We start from the raw sequence: 20436 nt of genomic DNA, 5'->3' as shown, positions 1-20436 counted from the left end.
AGGGGAACCGCCTCTCCCCATGTGGCCTGAAGAACCCCGGGCCCCACTCTGCTCCTGAGGATCTGCCCTTCCCATCAGAGCACCACCAGGTATCGAGCTGCAGAGTTTCAGACTCTGTGCCCCCCCTGTTTATAGTCTTAATGGAATTTCAACCCTCTCCTTTCTCCTTTCTCCCTTTTTAGTTCAGTCCCTGTGACTGTTTCCACTTTTCCACTTTCTCTCCAGCTGCTTGTGGGTTGGGGGGGATGCTTTTCCTGTATTCTCTCCCTACCCCACCCCCCCTCCCCGCCCCCGTCTCCATCCTCTCTCCACGGCAAAAGTGCCTCCCTGACCTCCACAGCTTCTCTCTCCCCCAGTTCACCTCTCTGTGCCACACACCTGCTGATTCCGTGGTTCAAGTTGTGCAGATTGTTGTGTTATTCCTCAGATCAGTTTTCTAGGTGTGCAGGATGGTTTATTGTTGGTCTGGCGGTATCTCAGGGACACCAGACACAGAAAAAACTTCCATGCTGTTCTGCCGTCTTGGCTCCTCCCCCTTCCTTTTTTTTTTTTTTTTTTTTTTTTTTGAAGCAGGCTCCACACCGAGCTTGGAGCCCAATGCAAGGCTTCATTTCCTTACCCTGAGATCAATCAACACCCTGAGACAAGACCTCAGCTGAGATCAAGAGTTGAATACTTAACCAACTGAGCCACCCAGGTGCCCCCCATATGGTAATCCTATTCTGAAACCAGAGTTATCAGTGAATGAAGACCTGAATGTGCTTCTCCATCTCGCACTTATCACTTCCTACTCTTTGTCACCAAAGGGGGTAGATTTCCTCCCAACCAGTGACTTCAACTTCAGCCAGGATCCCAGAGAAATCATGGCTTTTCTGGTTCTGGCATTCTTTCCCGAGGTCTTGAGATAAACCCTAGGTACTATATTAAAGACATGCCTAACCCTAGACCGTGTTCTTCAGAAACTCTGTCTCGGTGAATTCAGGATAATCGGCTACCTCATAGTGAGTTCCCAACCCACTTTGAGAACTCAAAACCCCAGAGTTTGAGGGCAGACTTTGTTTCCCTCTTTGCTTGAGATGGTAAATGTTATTGACCTGCTATATTGACCTGAGGCATTAAAAATTACGCCCCAACTTAGCAAATTAAAACAATACACAAATCACAGTTTCAGAGGGCCAGGAAGCCAGGCAATGCCTGACTGGGTCCTCTGGTTCAGGGCCTCTCACAAGACAGAAGTCAAGGTGACAGCTGGACTGCAGTCAACTCAGGGTTCAACTGGGGCAGGACATACTTCCAAACTCCCCTAGTGTGCCAGGACTCAGTTCCTCACAGGTATTGGACTGAGGGTATCAGTTCTTTGCAGGATATAGACCAAAAGCCACCTTCAGTTCCCTGCCGCATGCGCCTTTCCAACATGGCATCAGGCTTCCTCAAAGCATGAAAGAAGACAAGGAAGAGTATGAGAAAGGGGCAACAAGAAAGAGTGTCCTTGCAAGGTAGAAATCACAGTCCTTTGTAACCTAATAATGCAAGTGACATCCCACTACCTTTGTCCTATTCTGTTCATGGGAAGCAGGTCACTAGGTCCAGCAAGAACACATGAGGAGGAGGTTACACGAAGGAGTAAAGTGCCAGGAGGTGGGGAACACCGGGAGCTATCTTAGAAGTCTGCCTACCACACGAGGCCTTACCGTCAGCCCAAAAATCCACTTCCCAGTGCTTCCCAGGAGACCCAACAGAACCTCGGGCAAGCCGGACTCCAAATGACCCCTTCTGCTATCCCTAATTGCATAGCAGGCCACCCAGGCACACTGATTTCTACTTCCCAAAGTTGTTCCACTGTCCCCCTGCTTGTCACACAATCAAATTTAGCCTACGCTTTCATACGATGAAAAGGGCAGACAGACAAAAGGGAAGCTTATCTGAAGTTAAAGAAGCATTAAGGATGCTGCCAGTTTCCAAAAGAAACTCTATCTCCTGGTAAAAATAAAATCCTTTTTCGGCTTGTCCAGTACGCTTGACCCACAGCCCAACAAGGGGGTATTCCTGTTCACGCTCACTGAAGCCACACTGTCTTCCCGAAAGAGTTATGTCGGGCCTTAGGCTGTAGCTCAGCTCCTACAGAGGGACTTAAAAGGAAACAACAGTTCTTGGTCCAAAGCAATAAAGAGACAAGTGAGTCATAACAGTCTGGATTCTCCATGAGTATAAGCAGTTCTATGAATCGCCTCTATAAAAATTCTGCCTTTCTATCCCAAGCTGTTCCAAGTGCCAAAATCTTCCATTCAAGAGTTTTACAACTCAGCCCTGTGCTCAGAAATGTCACCGCACATAAGAGGGCCTTTGATCTCTGGCCATACCCAAGTCCAGAGTCTGCAACGAAGCGTGGTTTGATAGCAATCTGAAGAGAAAGCGCTTGGTTTCCTCCTGTCTATTTCTGTTCTACTTTTAATAGGGCTTCCCAGCTTCGGGCGCCTGCCCTCTGCCCTCCACGCTCCCATCTCAACCAGAAGTCAAACAGGCCCCTTGGCTGTGTGCTCTGAGAGCCCCTGAAATAATAAGAGTGGTAGAAATCACTCATAAAGTGCTCACTATGTGCCCAGCAAGGTCCTAAGGAGTTTCTGCAGGCAATCCTATGTAGGAGGTTTTCCCAGATGAGGGAATGGAAGACGCAGAGAGGCGAAGTGACTAACGGAGTCGACGTCACAGAGTTAGTGAGGCATTTGCAAGCAAGCAGTGTATCCCCAAAGTCCATCTTACCCACTGTGCAATGAAAGAGAGTAATGTAGGTCCCCACAGAGAAGGCACAATACCAAGTGGGAAATAATAAATAATAAAGGAGGAGTTTTGGAACAAACTTCTTAGATCTAAAAGCCCTTTTTTCCCCAGGTACTGTGAAAGAAATCCCTTCAGTGAGAACACTGCACGCACAAGTCTTTGAACTAGGCCGAAACCATGAACTGCTTAATCAAATCGAATTGAAGGCCCCAAGTCTGAGACCCATCAGAGGCAGCAGATTGACTTCTCCTGTTAACTCTTCCCCCATTCAGTATACAGACATAAGGGCTCTATTCCTGTCAAACTGCTGTAGTAAAAATGACTTTCTTTACTCATCTGAATTGGAAACCTCGACGTTTTTTAAGTTTTTTTTTAAAGATTTTAATTTTTTTTAATTTTTCAACAGTTACTTATTTTTGAGAGAGAGCGAGCGCCAGCAGAGGAAGGGTAGAGAAGGGGGATGGACAGCAGAGAGCCCATGGTGGGGCTCGAACTCACCCACCGTGAGATCAGGACCTGAGCCAAAGTCAGACACTCAACCGACTGAGCCACCCAGGTGCCCCTCAAGGTTTTTAAGCATGGTTTTTTTTAAGTGTGAAGACTTATAAACTATGTCCAGGTCAGAAGATAATGGTAGTTCATAAATCAGACCTAAAATTTATCATGACATCATATAAATTCAAACATTAGTTATTGAAAATTGACTCCAGGGGTAGTTTCTATGTGTGCATAGCTGCTGTAGTGAAAACTACCTTTTCTTCTCTCAGTCCACGTCAGATGGTGGTTCCAAGCCCCTCCCCAGGACAGGGGTGGGTATATAATTTTTTTTTTTTTTTATGTTTATTTGGAGACAGAGGAGACAGAGCATGAGCGGGGGAGGGGCAGAGAGAGAAGGAGACACAGAATCTGAAGCAGGCTCCAGGCTCTGAGCTTTCAGTACAGAGCCCCATGCAGGGCTCAAACCCAGAGTGTGAGATCATGACCTGACCTGAAGTCGGACGCTCAACCGACTGAGCCACCCAGGAGCCCCGACAGGGATGGGTATGTATATATGCTGTCAATGAGACCAGTCTACCACTCCAGTCCATGTGATTGCATCAGGGATGGTCACATGGCCCTAGGCAAGCCAATAAGAGCCTGAAAAAGAAGCCAGGACTGGAGAAAGCAGATAGAAACATGCTAACGATTTTGTTGGAACTTGGGTCCAGTTGGGCCAGAATCTCCTTCTACGCTGCAAAGTTAAGTGAGCCTATAAATCTCTTCGTGGTTTAATCTGTGGGTTGGTTTTCTGCCCCTTGCAACCTAGAGTCCTGACTAGTCCAGAGGAACAGGTCAGCTTCCATATTCTGTTCCGTTACTACTGACCACACAGCAGGTAATGTGAAATGATAGCCCTGAGACTGGACACTTACAAGCCACACCCATCGCATGGGCGTGTCGGCTAGAGCTGCCCAGCCCTCCGCTGAAGCTGGCGAAGCCTTCCCAGCAAGGCCCACCCTGTGCTGAAGGTCATGTAAAGACATTCCGGAGCAATGATACACACACACACACACACACACACACACACACGTCAGGCAGAAACACCACATATATTCTTCTCAGAGGAAATAACCACGAGCAAAGTATAGTTATGAGTCAGTAACTGACTATAATTAGGGGCTTCCCCCCCCCCCCTCCAGTAATATCTGAATTAAGGCAGAGAACAAGCAGGGCCCAGCAGTTGGTAAAGAAGTAACCACATCTTTCCTAATGTTTCCAGTGACTCAATCCCTAAAGAACAGGCCTCTGCAAGTCAGGAAAAAAAAAAAAAAAAAAAAAAAAAAAAAAGCTTCCTAGGAGAATTTAATACCTAAGTAATTGGGAGTTTCCTCCTCTCTATCAAAGTCAAAATAACTCTGCCTTAGATCTGCCTCACTGGGTCCCAGGATCACTCAAGCATCCACTCAAGAAACAGGACTTTCAGTTCATTTTTATTTCAACAATTTTTTCACAACATATATAATACAGAGAGAAGACTGTATAAACATATATGTACACTTTAAAAATAGTTAAGCAGCAATGTCCCACAACCTAGGCTTAAAAATACATTACAAGTGATTTTTTTATTTTGATTTTTATTTATTAAGAAATCTCTACACCCAAGGTGGGGCTTGAACCCATGACCTCGAGATCAAACGTCATGTGCTCTAACAACTGTGCTAGCTAGGTGTCCCTATTACAAGTGTTAATTTTAAGGTCCACTGTGTGCCCCTCTCTAACTCTGTCCTGCCCCACTTACTCCCCAGAGAATTAACCACAATCCTCATTTTAATGTCAAGCCATCTTTTATATTAAAAAAATAAGAATTGTACCATGAGTATATGTGTCCCTAAACAATGCATTATTTCATTTTGAAAAACTCAGTAGTCAGCCCACCCTACCCATGGAAGAAATAGGCAATAATGAATGCCTGTTTTAGCCGAAGGCTCCTGGAAAAAGCAAAAGTGAGCAGAGTCCCTTGAGTCTGAGTCTGGCTTCACCTTCCACCCCTTCTGGAAGGGCCACGTGTAGGGCCACAGCTTGTCAGTGAGTCCTCGGAAACAGAGAGCTTGCCACAGTTGGGGCAACCGGGCAGGACCAAAGTATGAGCCAGCTATAGGACATGCAGCATTATTAGTGGACCACTGAGTATTTTCTGATTCTAAACTTATGACTTATGGGGTGCCTGGGTGGCTCATCCGACTTTGGCTCAGGCCATGATCTCACAGTTTGTGAGTTCAAGCCCTGGATCGGGCTCTGTGCTGACAGCCCAAAGCCTGGAGACCGCTTTGGATTTTGTGTCTCCCTCTCGACCTCTCTCTGGCTCATGCTCTGTCTCTCTCTGTGTCTCTCAAAAACAAATAACCGTTAAAAAAAAAATTAAATAAATAAACAAACACACAAACCTATGACTTTATTGCTGGCTCTCAGGAGTCAGTATGTGGTCAAGACAAGCCAGTATGATTATCAAACACACTGTTCTCGAATGGAAAGAAAAGTCCGTGGGAGTTGGGGATTTTTTTTTAATGTTTTATTTATTTTTGAGAGAGAGGGCTGAAGCAGGGGAGGGGCAGAGACAGAGGGGGACAGAGGATCCAAAGGGGGCTCTGCACTGAAAGCAGCGAGCCCAATGCAGGGCTTGCACTCACACGAACTATGAGATCATGGCCAGAGCCAAGGTCAGACCTCAACCGACTGAGCCACCCAGGCACCCTGGCAGTTGGGGATCTTGCTAATGGCAGCACTCAACCTGTCTGTCAAGTTCACTCCTCCAATCTGGGCCAGCTGGCCACAGTGTAAGCACAGCTCTCCTTCTGGGATCTTCAGAAGATGGGAGGCCTCCTCTTTTCTCACTGGATGTCCTAATTCCTGTGCGCTGTGTCTCTCTTGATTTGTTCTCTCGTTTTCGGTGGACTACGTCATACTCGAGATGAGATTCTTGAGAAATAGTGCATGAGACATAAAGGTTTTGAGACTGTGTGTGCCCAAAAATGTATTTTTTCAACTCTCAAACTTAAGTGATAGTTTGGGTAGAGAATTCTAAGATGGAGTTTTTGTTAAGAATTTTAAAAGCATGTCCAAACCCATTTTTCTTCCTAATCCTTTTTATTTATCCTTTCTTTTTCTCATTGGAAGCTTGCAGAAAGTTGTTTGTTAACAGCATTCCAAAATTTCACAAGCTATGCCTTGTTGTAAGTCTATTTTTATCCATTTCGCTGTACATTCAATAAACCTTTTGAATCTGGAAACTTCTGTTTTTTAACTCAGGGACATTTTTTTCAAGTTTTTCTTTGATGATTTCATCCCCTTTTTTTCTCTGTTCTCTCATTCTGGGAACTCAAGTTATTTAGATATTGGATCTCCTGTACTGATCTAATTTTCTCACATTGTTATTCTAGCTTTCATTTCTATATTTCTTACTCTACTTTCTGGGTAATTTTCATCTATTGAGTTTGTATTTCTAGAAGCACATTTTGTCCTGAGTGTTTCTTTTTTATAGCCTCCTGGGTTGTTGTTTTTTTTTCTCCCCCCATGGACACGGTATGTTCTCCTTTCCTTCTGGGAATTTTTTTTTAAGTTTATTTATTTATTTTTAAGAGAGAGAGAAAGAGACAGAGAGCTGGAGGAGGGGCAGAGAGAGAAGGAGAGTGTGTGTGTGTGTGTGTGTGTGTGTGTGTGTGTGTGTGTGTGTGAGTGAGAGAGAGAGAGAGAGAGAGAGAGAGAGAGAGAGAGAATCCCAAGCAGGCTAAACCGTGTCAGCACAGAACCCAATGCAGGGCTTGAAACCACGAACTGTGAGATCATGACCTGAGCCAAAACCAAGAGTCAGACTCTTAACTGGCTGAGCCACCCAGGCGCCCTCCTTCTGAGAATTTAAGAGCTTCTTTTTTATTATGTGTTATTCTCCCTGTCTTGTCTCTGTATGCTTTGCATTGCTGCTGTCTGTTTGCCTTTTTCATCTCAACCTATCATGATAGGGACTTTCCTCAGATACCTAGGACTTTTTGGTCTTCCACACATAATAACCAGTAGAGAAGAAAAGCTGGTTGGAAGCTCTGGGCATATGATGAGTTTGGGTGACTTTGAACTTCACTGTAGGTTTGGATGGGTGGTGCCTTTTAAGGTGAAACTCTGATGTCAGTATAAATAGCTCTTCATTCTTTGATCTATTTCTCCAAGAATAGCCTTCCAATGTCCTGCCCAGAGGTAAAAGCCCTGGTCTGGCAGCCAACTGGAAAAGCAGGGCTAGAGGTCCATTTGTTCTGAATTTAGAGTACATATGGTCACTTAATCTCTCTGTGTTCTTATAGTATGGTGCCCACTCCCACAAGTATGTCTGAAGTACCCCATCCAGAGGTTCTCTGTTCTACCCCTTCAGATACTAAACCTCCTTCTCTCTGCCAGGATGGGCAAAAGACAATCATAAATGACAGGGCAGGATGCCTGGGTGGCTGAGTCTCTTAAGCATTCAACTCTTGATTTCGGTTCAGGTCATGATCTCACAGTTCATGAATTCGTGAGTTCAAGCCCCACACCGGGCCCTGTGGCGCCTGCTTGGAATTCTCTCTCTCCCTCTCTGTCTTTGCCCCTTCCCCACTTACTCTCTCTCTCTCTCTGAAAATAAATTAAAAAATAAACTTTTAAAAAGAAGTAAATAAATGACAGGGCAACATGGCTTTACTCTTTATAGTTTTTTGAGTTCAGATTCTTCAACTGCATTTCTGTCGCTGTAGCTCATGTGTTCCCACTGATGCTAAACATTCACACAAGTGCTGAAATGTGGTTGGTATGTTTAAATGAAGACATTCTACAAACACCAGCTGCAGGCCACCCCTGCAGTCACCTATCAGAAACCTTTGGGAACACCTTCTCCAGCTGGGGCGGAAGGGGTAGAGATTCCTTGGCTGTAAGTAGGAAAAGATGGGGTGCCTGGGTGGCTCAGTCAGTTAAGCGTCCGACTTTGGCTCAGATTGTGATCTCACGGTTCATGAGTTGGAGCCCCACATCGGGCTCTGTGCTGACAGCTCAGAGCCTGGAGCCTGCTTGGGATTCTGTGTCTCCCTCTCTCTGCCCCTCCCCCCCCAACTCTCTCTCTCAAAATAAATAAACATTAAAAAAAACTAAAAAAATTAAAAAAAAAAAAAAGGAAAAGAGGAACTCCCAAGTCGAATGCTGTCTTGAAAAATCTTTCGTGTTACTCAAGGCCATTCCATCTGTAGTTGCTTCCTTTGCTTTCTGCCATCAAAACGTCCCCCTGTAGTTAAAAAAGCTCCATCTGATACCTTTCTAGGGATTTTTCTGGCTAAATATTCCATGCTCCTAAAGGCAGGGTTAGGATATTCATATATGTCATTTCATTTGTTCCTTGTAACAATAGCCCTGTGAATTAGGAAGGTTGGGTATTATTACCATTGTTATTATTATTACCACCACCCTTTTACATGAGTGAAAACTCAGGCTCAGAAGGGTTGCATGACTTATCAAAGATCACCTTGCTTGCAACAAGGAAGACCAGGGTTATAACCCAGATATTCTGCCCCATATGCACTGCTGTTCACCATACCACACTGCTTCAAATAAATTAGCAGTCCCCGTGAGACACATCCACTTACATTTTGACAGACCAAGATTAAGGAAGGGAAAATTTATCGTTGACCTCCAACAAAAGTTGAGATGTCACCTCGCCATGTGTGCCTTTCCCGTTAGGCAGAAAATATAAGTGGTTCATTTCAGGCACCTGGAGCTCTTGCCCTTGAACTCTAGCGTTGAAGGCACCTGATGATGTGGTAACTGAGTTAACGAGATGCACAGCGAGAAATTTATCCTGCAGACAATGAGTTTTACTTCATGGCCAACAGGTGCCCAAAATGGGCGTTTCCACTTTCCTCTGTGCCTCAAGTCAGCTCCACTTTGCCTTAGTGTCTGACTTCATCATTTCAACTTAGCATAGTCACCACCAAAAACAAGTCACAACTATGCTGTCCTTTGAGCTTTCTTAATTACAAAGCATATTATTAGCATTGAGGAAAGACACTCATTTTATGGAGCTTCCCAATCCCTGGCTCCTTGAGTTTGACTATCTGGATTACATTAAAGATACCCTATATGCCTAGAAACTCTAATGAACAGAGCATGTCCCAAAAGTCATGTGTAAATTACGTTTTGGAAGTTGGAATATAATTCCCTATAGGGAAATGGTATTGTGCTTTTTAAAGGCACGAGTAAATGAAGAAATAACTGGATCATTAAGTTCCCAGGTCAATACACAAAAGCCTGTTGGGCTTGTTTTTAACCCATAACATGTCTAAAGTATAATGCTAATCTTAGTATTTCAGGTACATTTGATTCTGAGTACCATATGTTGTTTTTATAGGAAAACATTCTCCAACTGGAAATGTCTGATGCCTAAACAAAATAAGGAAGGACAAGAGTCCTAACATTTAACCTTTTTTGTGTGTGAAGCTTTGTACAAAGTGCTATAATACACATTAGCTCTTTCTGTCTTTGGGACAGCCCTTTGAGGAAAGCATTATATAAACCAAGTCTCAAAATGGCTAATAACATTTAGTGTGTTAAGAATGTGCTCAAAGGGGCGCCTGCGTGGCTCAATCGGTTGAGCGTCCGACTTCGGCTCAGGTCATGATCTCGCAGTTTGTGAGTTCGAGCCCCGTGTCAGGTTCTGTGCTGACAGCACGGAGCCTGGAGCCTGCTTCGGATTCTGTGTCTCCCTCTCTCTCTGCGCCTCCCCTGCTCATGCTCTGTGTCTCTCACTCTCTCTCAATAACAAACATTAAAAAAAAATTAAAAAAAAAAAAAAAGAATGTGCTCAAAGACTTGTAGCTAGTAAGTGGCAGAGCTAAAATTTAAAACCAGATTTATCTCGGGGCGCCTGGATGGCTCAGTTGGTTAAGCGTCAGACTTCAGTTCAGGTCATGATCTCATGGTTTGTGAGTTTGAGCCCCGTGCCAGGCTCTGTGCTGACATTTCGGTGCCTGGAACCTGCTTCAGATTCTGTGTCTCCCTCTCTCTGCCCATCCCCTGCTCATGCTCTGTCTCAAAAATAAATAAACATTAAAAAAAAATTTTTTTTAAGCCAGGTTTATCTCAGCCAGATCTTTTTACGAAACTTGCATACCTCTCTAAATTTATAGTCCAAATATTCTGAATTGAGAACAGCTTGTCCCCATGGGGGTGCAAAAGCGGAGAGGTGGAGCAAGACTGGGACTCTTATCTCGAGCACTGAATCTCAAACTTGACCATGCATCAGAATCACCTGGAGGGCTTGTTCTGGGTCCCACCCACTGTGTTTCTAATTCAGTAAGTCTGAGAGGGGCCAGAAAATTTGCATTTCTGACAAGGTCCCAGAAGATGCTGCAGCTGGTGGTCCAAGGACCACACTTTGAGAATTTGTTAAGGCCTTCCTAATAAGTCATCTCAGCAAATGGCCAATCCCTGAAACAATGGTCTTCTAGCTGGTAATAAAGGATGAAAACCACTCAGCTCGTAAAGATCGATGACTATGATTAGTACCCAAAGGGAGTTAGCCGGTGAGTTCACTGCCATGGAAAGACAACATGGAAAGGAAACTAATGTTCCCAGCAAGGTTGCTCTCCTTGCATAAATTTCACTATCTCCAAAGGAAAAAAAGCAATCGATACAGAGAATGTTGGACTTTAAAGAAAGAAGCAACAATAGGACAGAGTGGGAACAGCATGATGGCTACAAAAACAATTGAGTTTCTGTAGTTTTTATCTCAATGCCGACAAAGAAGCCTAATCAGCCAACATGTGTTTGAGTTCTTACAGTGTGCTCAGGTAGCTATAGAAAAAGTATGGGGCATGGCTCTTGACCTCTAACAAGTTACAGCAGTGCCTCATGATTACTTTCTTGGGAAGGAAGCGTACCATCGAGTGACATTCCCAAATAAAGCTAACTCCTGAAAGTACTCAAATTTTATTTATTTGAAGTATATTATTTCTAAAAATCTTTCTGAAACTTACATCATCCTATGGATTTTTAAACCATAGAACAGAGAACATGGTTTAAACTTTTCTCAGTTCGGGGTGCCTGGGTGGCTCAATCCGTTAAGCTTCCGACTTCTAATGTCAGCTGATCTGACAGTTCATAGGTTCAAGCCCCACATCCCCACTTGGGATGCTCTCTCTCCCTCTCTCTGTCCCTCCCCTGCTCAGACTCACTCTCTCTCTCTCAAAAATAAATAAACTTTAAAAAATAAGTTTTTCTCAATTCTAGGCCATTTGACAAATATCTACTTTTAGGATATTAAGTAATGACCACAGGATTTATTGAAGGATATGTGGCTGTTTGCCCTATGTTGAAGGACCCAAGTCCAGTCTTAACATTTGGGAGTTTTTCATTCTTTATCAATTGTCGTCTTATTTTTGCCTTCATTTTCCCTACTTCTAATAGGTCTACCATCTACTAATTTGCCGCTTCTTCTCTGCTATGGATTAGAAAATTCATACTTTGTAGAAAGCAAACCTAAGAAAAAACTCTGACTCCACTCATATATGGCCAATTCATTTATGACAGAGAAGCCAAGAGTATCCAATGGGGAAAGGACAGCCTCTTCAATAAATGGCATTGAGAAAACCGGGCAGCCACATGCAAAAGAATGAAACTGGACCATGTGCAAAAAGTAACTCAAAATATATTAAAGACTCAAATGTAAGACCTGAAACCATAAAACTCCTGGAAGAAAACATAAGCAGTAAGCTTCTTGACATAGGTCTTGGTGATGACTTCTTGTATACAACACCAAAAGCAAAAGCAATAAAAGCAGAAATAAACAAGTGGGACTCCATCCAACTAAAAAACTTCTGCTCAGCAAAGGAAACCATCAACAAAATGAAAAGGCAACCTGCTGAATGGGGGAAAATATCTGCAAAACAAATATCTGATAAGGGGCTAATATTCAAAATATACATAGAACACATATAACCCAATAGCAAAAGACAAACAAACATTCTGATGGGGCAGAGAATCTGAACATGTATCCAAAGAAGACATACAGATGGCCAACAGACAGATGAAAAAGATACTCAACATCACTAATCATCAGGAAAATGCAAATCAAAACCACATTGAGGTACTACCTCACACCTGTTAGTGTGGCCATTATCAAAAAGACAAGAAATAACAAGTGTTGGTGAGAGTTTAGAGAAAACAGAACCCTGTGCACTGATGGCAGGAATGTAAATTGGTGAAGCCATCACCGAAAATTGTATGGGGTTTCCTCAAACAATTAAAAATAGAATTATCATATGATCCAGACAATCCACTTCTGAGTATTTATCAAAGAAACTGAGAACACTAACTCAAAAAGATATATGCACCCCCATGTTCATTGCAGCATTATTTACAATAGCCAAAATATGGAAACAACCTAAGCGTCCATCAATAGATGAATGGATAAAGAACATTTTATATATAAAAATATACAGCAGAATATTATTAAGCCATAAACAAGAATGAACTCTTGTCATTTGTGACAACATGAATGAAACTTGAGGGCATTATGCTAAGTGAAATAAGACAAACACCATATAATCTCACTTGCATGTGGAATCTAAGAGTACAAAACACAGGGGGGCCTGGCTGGCTCAGTTGGTTAAGCATCTGACTTTGACTGAGGGCATGATCTCACAGTTCGTGTGTTTGAGCCCTGCACTGGGCTAAGAGCTCAGAGCCTGCTTTGGATCCTCTGTCTGTCTCTCTGTCTCTGTCTCTCTCTCTCTCTCTCTGCCCCTCCCTCACTAGTGTTCTCTCTCTCTCTCTCTCTCTCTCTCTCTCTCTCAAAAATAAACATTTAAAAAATAAAAATTAAAAAATTAAAAACAGTAACCAAGCTCATCCATGCAGACAAAAGATTGGTGGTTGGCAGAAGTGGAGGGCAGAGAGTGGGCAAAATGGGTGAAGGAAGTCAAAAGGTACAAATTCCCAGTTGTAAAATAAGTCACAGGGATGTAATGTGCCGAATGGCAACTATAGTTAGTAATACTGTATTGCATATTTGAAAGTTGCTAAGAGAGTAAATCTTCAAAGCTCCCATCACAAGAAAAAAACTGCTGTAACTACATATGGTGATAGGTGTTAACTAGACTTACCATAGTGATCATTTCACAACATATACAAGTTTTGAATCATTGTGTTATACACCTGAAATTAATATAATGTCATAGGTCAATTACACATCATTTCTTAAGGAAAAAAAAAGCAAAAAGAAAGGGACGCCTGGGTGACTCAGTCGGTTAAGCGTCCGACTTCAGCTCAGGTCATGATCTCACGGTCTGTGAGTTCAAGGCCCTGCATCGGGCTCTGTGCTGATATCTCAGAGCCTGGAGCCTGCTTCGGATTCTGTGTCCCCTCTCTCTCTCTCCCTCCTCTGCTTGTGCTCTGTTTCTCTCTCTCAAAAATAAACATTAAAAAAAAAAAAAAGACCAGAAAACAGCTCTGAGTGAGGGCCTGAGATTCTTGCCCATGAATCAAATGAAAATTAGGGTCTGACCCTGTGGTTTCACTTCTGACAAGCTCCCTGGTGCTGCTGCTGCTGCTGCTGGTGTTGGGACAACACTTTGAGAACTCATCAGGGAAGCCCATCCTCCTAATACAGACATTTCTTCCTTCTTGCAACCAATCTCTCAGGGCTTCCTGATAGATAGAGGCTTCCAGATAGATGTTCATGTTGAGGAGATGACTGACCCAATCCTCCTGGCTCTTCCTGTCCTCTTCTGGATCATTTTCATTCTTCTGAAATGTTCCAAGCACTTAGTGTAGGGTCGTATTCCCTGACCCAAAATCTGTGTCCCCTATTTACTGGATGCATAAATAAATAAATGACATATAAACACGCATACCTTATTGAGCACTCTCAAATGGCAGGTACTATATTCTCCATACCCTCGTTAATCTCCTTTAAACTTCACAGCAACCTATGAGCTAGGAATAAATAACCCATATTCCAAGCTGAAGAGACAGAGATTTGTGGATATTAAATGACCCATTCATTCGAGGTCATAGTTAGTAAGTTGCATCGCTGGGATTCCAACTCGAATCCTCAGCCCCCAAGGCCAAAATGCTGTCCATTAGACCACAGTTACTGCCTCTTTGAGAACAAACTGAATAGGGGGATGCAAAGAAAGACAGCAATTTATAGTTTTAGGGTGTTTTTTTAAGTTTATATATTTACTTTGAGAGAGAGTGTGTGTGTGTGAGTTGGGGAGGGGCGTAGAGAGGGAGAGAGAAAGAGAGAAAGACACAGAGACAGAGAGAATCCCAAGCAGGCTTCACACTGCCAGCGAGGAGCCCAATGTGGGGTTTGAAACCACTAACCATGAGATCGTGACCTGAGCTGAAGTCGGATGCTTAACCTACTGAGTGGAGGTGGGATGGGGCTACTGGAGTCAAATGGGTGGAGTCCAGGGATGCTGTTGAACACCCTCCAATGCACGGGGCACACCGCCTTCCCTGCGGCAAACAACGATCCAGCCCCAAATATCACCAGCACCGCGGCTGAGGAACCCTGCCTAGATCACAGCATCTATAAAGAAGAGACAGAAGACCGGAGTCTTGGGCAACCACCTGCTGCTTCTCTTATGTCAGGAACATAAGGGCGAGGGAATTCAAACCACTGGTTTAGGGTGTGTTCCCAGTGGCTCACACACAGATTGCTGTGGTCACTCTGGTTTCAGTTACAGCTGCCTACAGGAGCCTTTTGTGTTCTTCCAGATGACCTGAAGAAGCATAAGATGCTACCCACGAATCATGTATCAACATAGCTTTTGACTTTGCTGTCACGGTTTCTCTCCAGTCAGGACTACAGTACAGGATATTAAAAAAAAAAAAAACAAACAAACAAGGGCAGAGAAAGGATGAGAAAAAGAACAGACCGGAATCACCAAGGACATCTCCTCCTCACTACTCAGGGGTGGTGTCCAGATCAACAGGACTGGCGTCTCCTTAGAACCGGGGAATCTCAGCCCTCCCCAGACCTCCTGACTCAGAACCTGCATCTTAACAAGATCCCCAAGTGACTCATATGCACATTTGTGCTTGAGAAGCCGTGCTCTAGGGTTTCCAAAAGACAAAATCAAAGTACAAAATGAACAGCTGCAAAACAGATGCAAAGCTCATCACGTGATGTGACATATGACTCTCCCCTCCGGGGATTTATGACCCTGGGTGGACAGTAGCTTGTAATACAGAAAACAGAAATTTGAAGGCATGTGTGCAAAAAGTCAGTGTCATGTTATGCCCTTTTAATTGCCCTAACGGGAGCAACCTTGGGTTAGAGGAAATGTAGTGCCTAGTGCTGAAAACAGTTTCATGTACGCAAGGGTTCAAGTGCTTGGATTTGTTTTGTGTTTTTATTTTTTTCAAAAGGAAACAAAAATAGAATTTATATTGATCTTCCATGAAAGCAGAGGGTCTCATCAGTATTTCCAACACAACATTCCATAATACCAACATTTTTATAACAAGAAAAAGAGTGGATGTTGTGTGCCTTCCAATAACTAGAAAATAAGTAGGTTCAGGTGAATGATTCAGGTTCTCCTTCACGTCTGCTCTCAACTAACCCAACTGGCTTGGCTTCATTCATTCAAGACCTAGGAGCCCCACCACCACCTGCACCCCAGATTCCGTGCGGCAACCAGCGCCGCAAATCACTACCTGAAGATTAAGTTCAGTGGGACCCCAGATAACCTGATAACGGAGGTGGGAAAGGGACAGAGCTGGAGGAGGAGAGCAGGTGGACAGGAGCACAGGAAGGAAGAAGGGGAGGGGTTCTGGATGCACTCGCGCATGAGAAACAGGGCTCCAGGGGGAATGTGACTCAAGCCGCATGCGGGCAGGCCCGGCCTGACTCGCTCGCTGCCCTGCAGGACGGGCCACGACTCTGCCTGGCCAAGGTTTCCAGGGGACAACGAACGTCCGGCGGTCCTGCGCCTCTTTCCCACGGCTCCTCCGGGGCTGTGGCCTAGCGGGAAGAGGACAGTCCCACCAGCATGAAGGCCCCAAAGAGCAGATCTAGGAGCGGCCGCTAGAGGCCGCGCTTGCTCCCCGTACCGAGGAGGACGCGCAGGGTCTGCTCAGGTTTACCGCAGGCTTTGTCCAACCCCCAGTGAACACTGAGTGTTCTTTCGTGACATCTGCGCTCTCCGTGCGGCTCTCTGCTCTGGCCGGCGCCAGATCAAACACTAGCCTCGAGGCCAGAGCACCCCGTGGCCCTTAAATCACAAAGGAGGGGGGGGGTGCTGGCTGCCCCTTTAGCGCCCCCAATCTGACTCCGCGGTGTCTTCCCTGGCCTCTCTAGGACACAAGGTTTTGGTTCCATGTGTCTGTCCCCTCACTTCACCAGGATACTGAAGCCCGGAGGAGTGATTTGGAGAGAAAGCAATTGAGCAAAGTGGTCAGAGGGTGAACCTGAATCCTCCCAAATGCTCAGAGCGCCCTCAGGCAGCTCTGAGGCCTGCGACCGCTCTCCAGGAGACTGGGCAGGAGTTGACCCAACAGAGGAGCCCATTTGGAAGAAATCAACCAAGAGGAAAACAAAGCAGAGGTTTCTAGAGGCTGCCCCACTTCAAAGAAGAGTGTTCAGAAGCTACTGAACTCATAAGGGCCCTGGCCATTTTTTACTGTGGGCTCAGGACTCAGATAAGGTCATGAGAAGGCAAACAGCAGGAAAGCTGCTCCCAAGATGTTTCTTGAGAAATTTTGAGCCAGGGGATCACAATCCCGCCCAGGTCAGAGAGACACTGGCACTTTCACAGGGAAGGAAAATCAGCCAACGTTTGTGAGCACCCCTCCAGGCTGTGCACTTAGTACTTTCTGTTGCTCAGTGACCCACCAGGCTGGCCAGGCAATATAAATATCCCCATTATTCTGATGACAAAATTGAGACTGGGAGTTGGTAGGTCAATTCCCAGGGGCAGCTGAGCCATGATGCTTGTTTGTTTGACTTTTTGTTTGTTTTATTTGATTTATAAATAGATAATATAACCTCATGTCTCAAAATAATCCCAAGGACAATAAAAAAGTCTCCCGGACCCCCGACCCCCAAATATCCAGCTCCCCTCCCCTTTTGTCTTCTTTGCCACATACACAGGTAACTGCCATCTTCTCCTTGTTTTATACTTTTATCATTTCTTTATGCCTATAACACTTAGTAAGAATATATATTCTGGGGCGATTGGGTGGTTCAGTCAGTTGGGCGCCTGACTCTTGACTTTAGCTCAGGTCGTGATCTCACGGTTGGTGGGTTCGAGCTCCGTGTGGAACTCTGTGCTGACTCTGTCGAGCCTGTTTGGGATTCTCTCTCTCCCTCTCTCTCTGCCCCTCCTGGGCTCATTCTCTCTCTCTCTCTCTCTCTCTCTTTCAAATAAATACATTTAAATATATATATGTTCTTATTTTTCCTCCTTTTTTACACAAAACATGGCATTCTGTGCCCACTGCCCTGTGTCTTGCTTTTTTCCCCAGAGCAATCTATCTTGTATATCTTTTCATGCTGCCACATTAAGAGCTTCCTCATTCCTTCCCTTTTACAGAGCACAGCATTCCATTGTATGGGCATACCATCAGTGACTTAACCAGTCCTCCATTGTTGGATATTGGGCTGTTTCCAATCTCTTGCTATATTAGCAATGTTGCCATGAATAACTTCGTACCTACATCATTCCGCACACGCCAGCACCAGGAGCCCACATCTTTCTAGCTCTAGATAGTTCGTGTTCCCTCCACTCCAAAGCCGACACAGGACTGATTACTGTATATATGCCAGCTCTGATAGATAAAATCCTCATATCTCTGTTCCCCTCCCCCTCCCCACCACCCCCAATCTTTCCCGTTTCCTTTTCTAGTTACAAAGCCTATTCATATTTGAAACGGCTACAGAGACTCTGGACAGAGAGTACTTGCCATTTTATCTCTTTCTGCGGTTGTTTCACGTCATTCTTTAAATACCAAGTGTGACTGTATCTGGGCTGTACTGAAGATAAAATCTGCAGATGTTGTCCTGCACAAACATGGAATTTCTGCTACCAGTTGGATCACACTGTTTCGCGCATGTGCCAGGAAAAATTCAAATCCTGCATACCATAGCCTGCCCCAGGCTTGGCTCCCAGCTTCGACTGGAAGGAGGATCCGCGAGAAGAGCCTAGTGCCGCTGGAGCCAGAATCTATCTCCATTTCCGGCTGTTGCCCTAAAGGGACATCAAACGAATGGAGACGACGTCAGGCGGGCCCAGGGAAGTCTACCTTCTGGGGAAAATGAAGCGCATCACCCAAGCTTTCCTCCTTGTCTTCTGTGGTCCTTTTGTCATCTCTATACCTAGATTTTTAGATTCGCCTTTCAAGGTATCTTTTTGTCTCTCAAAATGAGATTTAGCCAACGGGAGAGTACTCACAAAATAAGTGAAGGTAGCTTGTTTTTTAAGCAGGGGATCCCAGCTACCATCTGCACGGCTGACAGTGAGGGGCCCACTATTTCGGAGGAGGTTCAGGCCACGTTGTCATTCCTGAGGGATTACTGCACACACCCGTCACCATGTTGATGAAGGACAGAAGGCCCAGGTGCTCCTGCCCACGTGGAGATTCGGACACTTACCAGATACTTTCAGTGCAGAAAGAGAAATCAATTCAAAGTGATACGAGCTATGATATAGGTAGAGAAGTACGCTTGGGGTCTCAACCAGCTCAGAGAAGGGGTACTTCACCCAGAGTGGAGACAGCGAGAGGCGGGGCAGGCAGTTAGCAAGGCTTCTTTGGGGAAATGATGCTGAAGGAAGCCCTGAGAAGCGGCAGGCAGAGCTCAGGCTGAGAGAACCAGCAGGAACAAAGGCCCAGAGAAGGAAGTAGCTGGGGCACTCTGCCCAAAATCTAACTTTTTTTTTTTTTTAAACACCTGAGAAATTGATCAGCAAGCTAGCAGTAGCTCAAGTAGAGCAAATTTTAAAGGCAAAAACTGAGGGATAATTTCAATTCAATTCCACAGTCCTTAAATATCGGCCGTTCCTTATGCCTTATCGGAATTAGATTTGTCTTCGGTATGAAGTTCACACCGATCCTCTCCATCAACCTTGGAAACATTTCAGGGAGACAGAGTTCCAAGCAAGCCTTTCTCAACCACCTTGGCCCTTGCGTCTCTTATCTCTGACCCATCACTGTTTTCTGTTCATGGCATGAATGGCCTGAGTTTGCCTTGTTGAAACCACCACCAACAGTCTGATGTCTAACAATCCCTGTGTCGGGGAGCCTGGGGGGTTCAGTCGGTTGAGCATCTGTCTTCAGCTCAGGTCACGATCTCATGATCCGTGAGTTCGAGCCCCGCGTCGGGCTCTGTGCTGACAGCTCAGAGCCTGGAGCCTGCTTCGGATTCTGTGTCTCCCTCTCTCTCTCCCCTCCCCTGCTCATGCTCTGTCTCCCTCTCGCTCACAAGTAAACAAATAAATAAACATTAAAAAAAAAATCCCTGTATCTTTCCTTCCAGGTGTGGACTATGAAAGCTTTCTGGAAACCCATATGAGAGCCCTTTCTCCCTAAGAATGGAAAAGTGGAAGGTTTACAAAGCCTGAATCACTCTGTAAATGTCACGTGCCAGTGGTACCATCAGAATAATGGTCACCGTCGTATCTCTAGGTACGAAGTGATCTGCTGGATGTGGTTGAGAAGTAACTGTATCAGAGATTCTCTTCGAAACGAGGTCTTACGGTTGGTCTTCTGATAATACCCGTAACAGGAATGAACATTGATAGAAGGCTTACCATGTTCCTGACACCGTTCTAAGTTCCTTAGAACTTACTCATTAAAGGTTCACCTCCTTAAGTCCTCTGACTTCCTTCTTAAAGTTTGACATGACACCTAGCTAAGATTCAAGGGTCTTTGGGTTCAAATCCTGACGCTTCCACCTCCTATTCTTGTAACATTTCTGAACCTCAACTTCCTCATCTATAAAGTGAGCATACTTTCTTCCCAGAAGTAAATGAAATAATATAGATTAGAAGGCACCTGATACATAACAAGCTTACAATGTATGTTCATTACCTTGATATTTTTTTTAAATGTTTCTATTTTCTAATAATTTAAGACAGAAGACTAAATAAAGTGTTTTAAAGATATAAA

At 44.6% G+C, this 20436-nt stretch overlaps 2 long non-coding RNA genes across 3 annotated transcripts in view; one reads left to right on the top strand and one right to left on the bottom strand.

Annotated features, from left to right (window-relative positions):
* Window positions 1-527, bottom strand: part of LOC123385811 — a 20483-nt gene extending 19956 nt beyond the window's left edge. For both annotated transcript variants that reach the window (XR_006598864.1, XR_006598865.1), the window contains exon 1: window positions 379-527. This is a non-coding gene — a long non-coding RNA (uncharacterized LOC123385811). The remainder of the gene's footprint in view (window positions 1-378) is intronic.
* LOC111560780 lies at window positions 27-20436 on the top strand. Its single transcript, XR_002742786.2, has 2 exons — window positions 27-89; window positions 19805-20436. It is a non-coding gene; the product is annotated as an uncharacterized LOC111560780 (long non-coding RNA).

This window comes from Felis catus, chromosome B3 (assembly GCF_018350175.1).
Source record: "Felis catus isolate Fca126 chromosome B3, F.catus_Fca126_mat1.0, whole genome shotgun sequence".
Taxonomy (NCBI): Eukaryota; Metazoa; Chordata; class Mammalia; order Carnivora; family Felidae; genus Felis; species Felis catus.
This window is presented reverse-complemented; position numbering and strand designations above follow the sequence as displayed.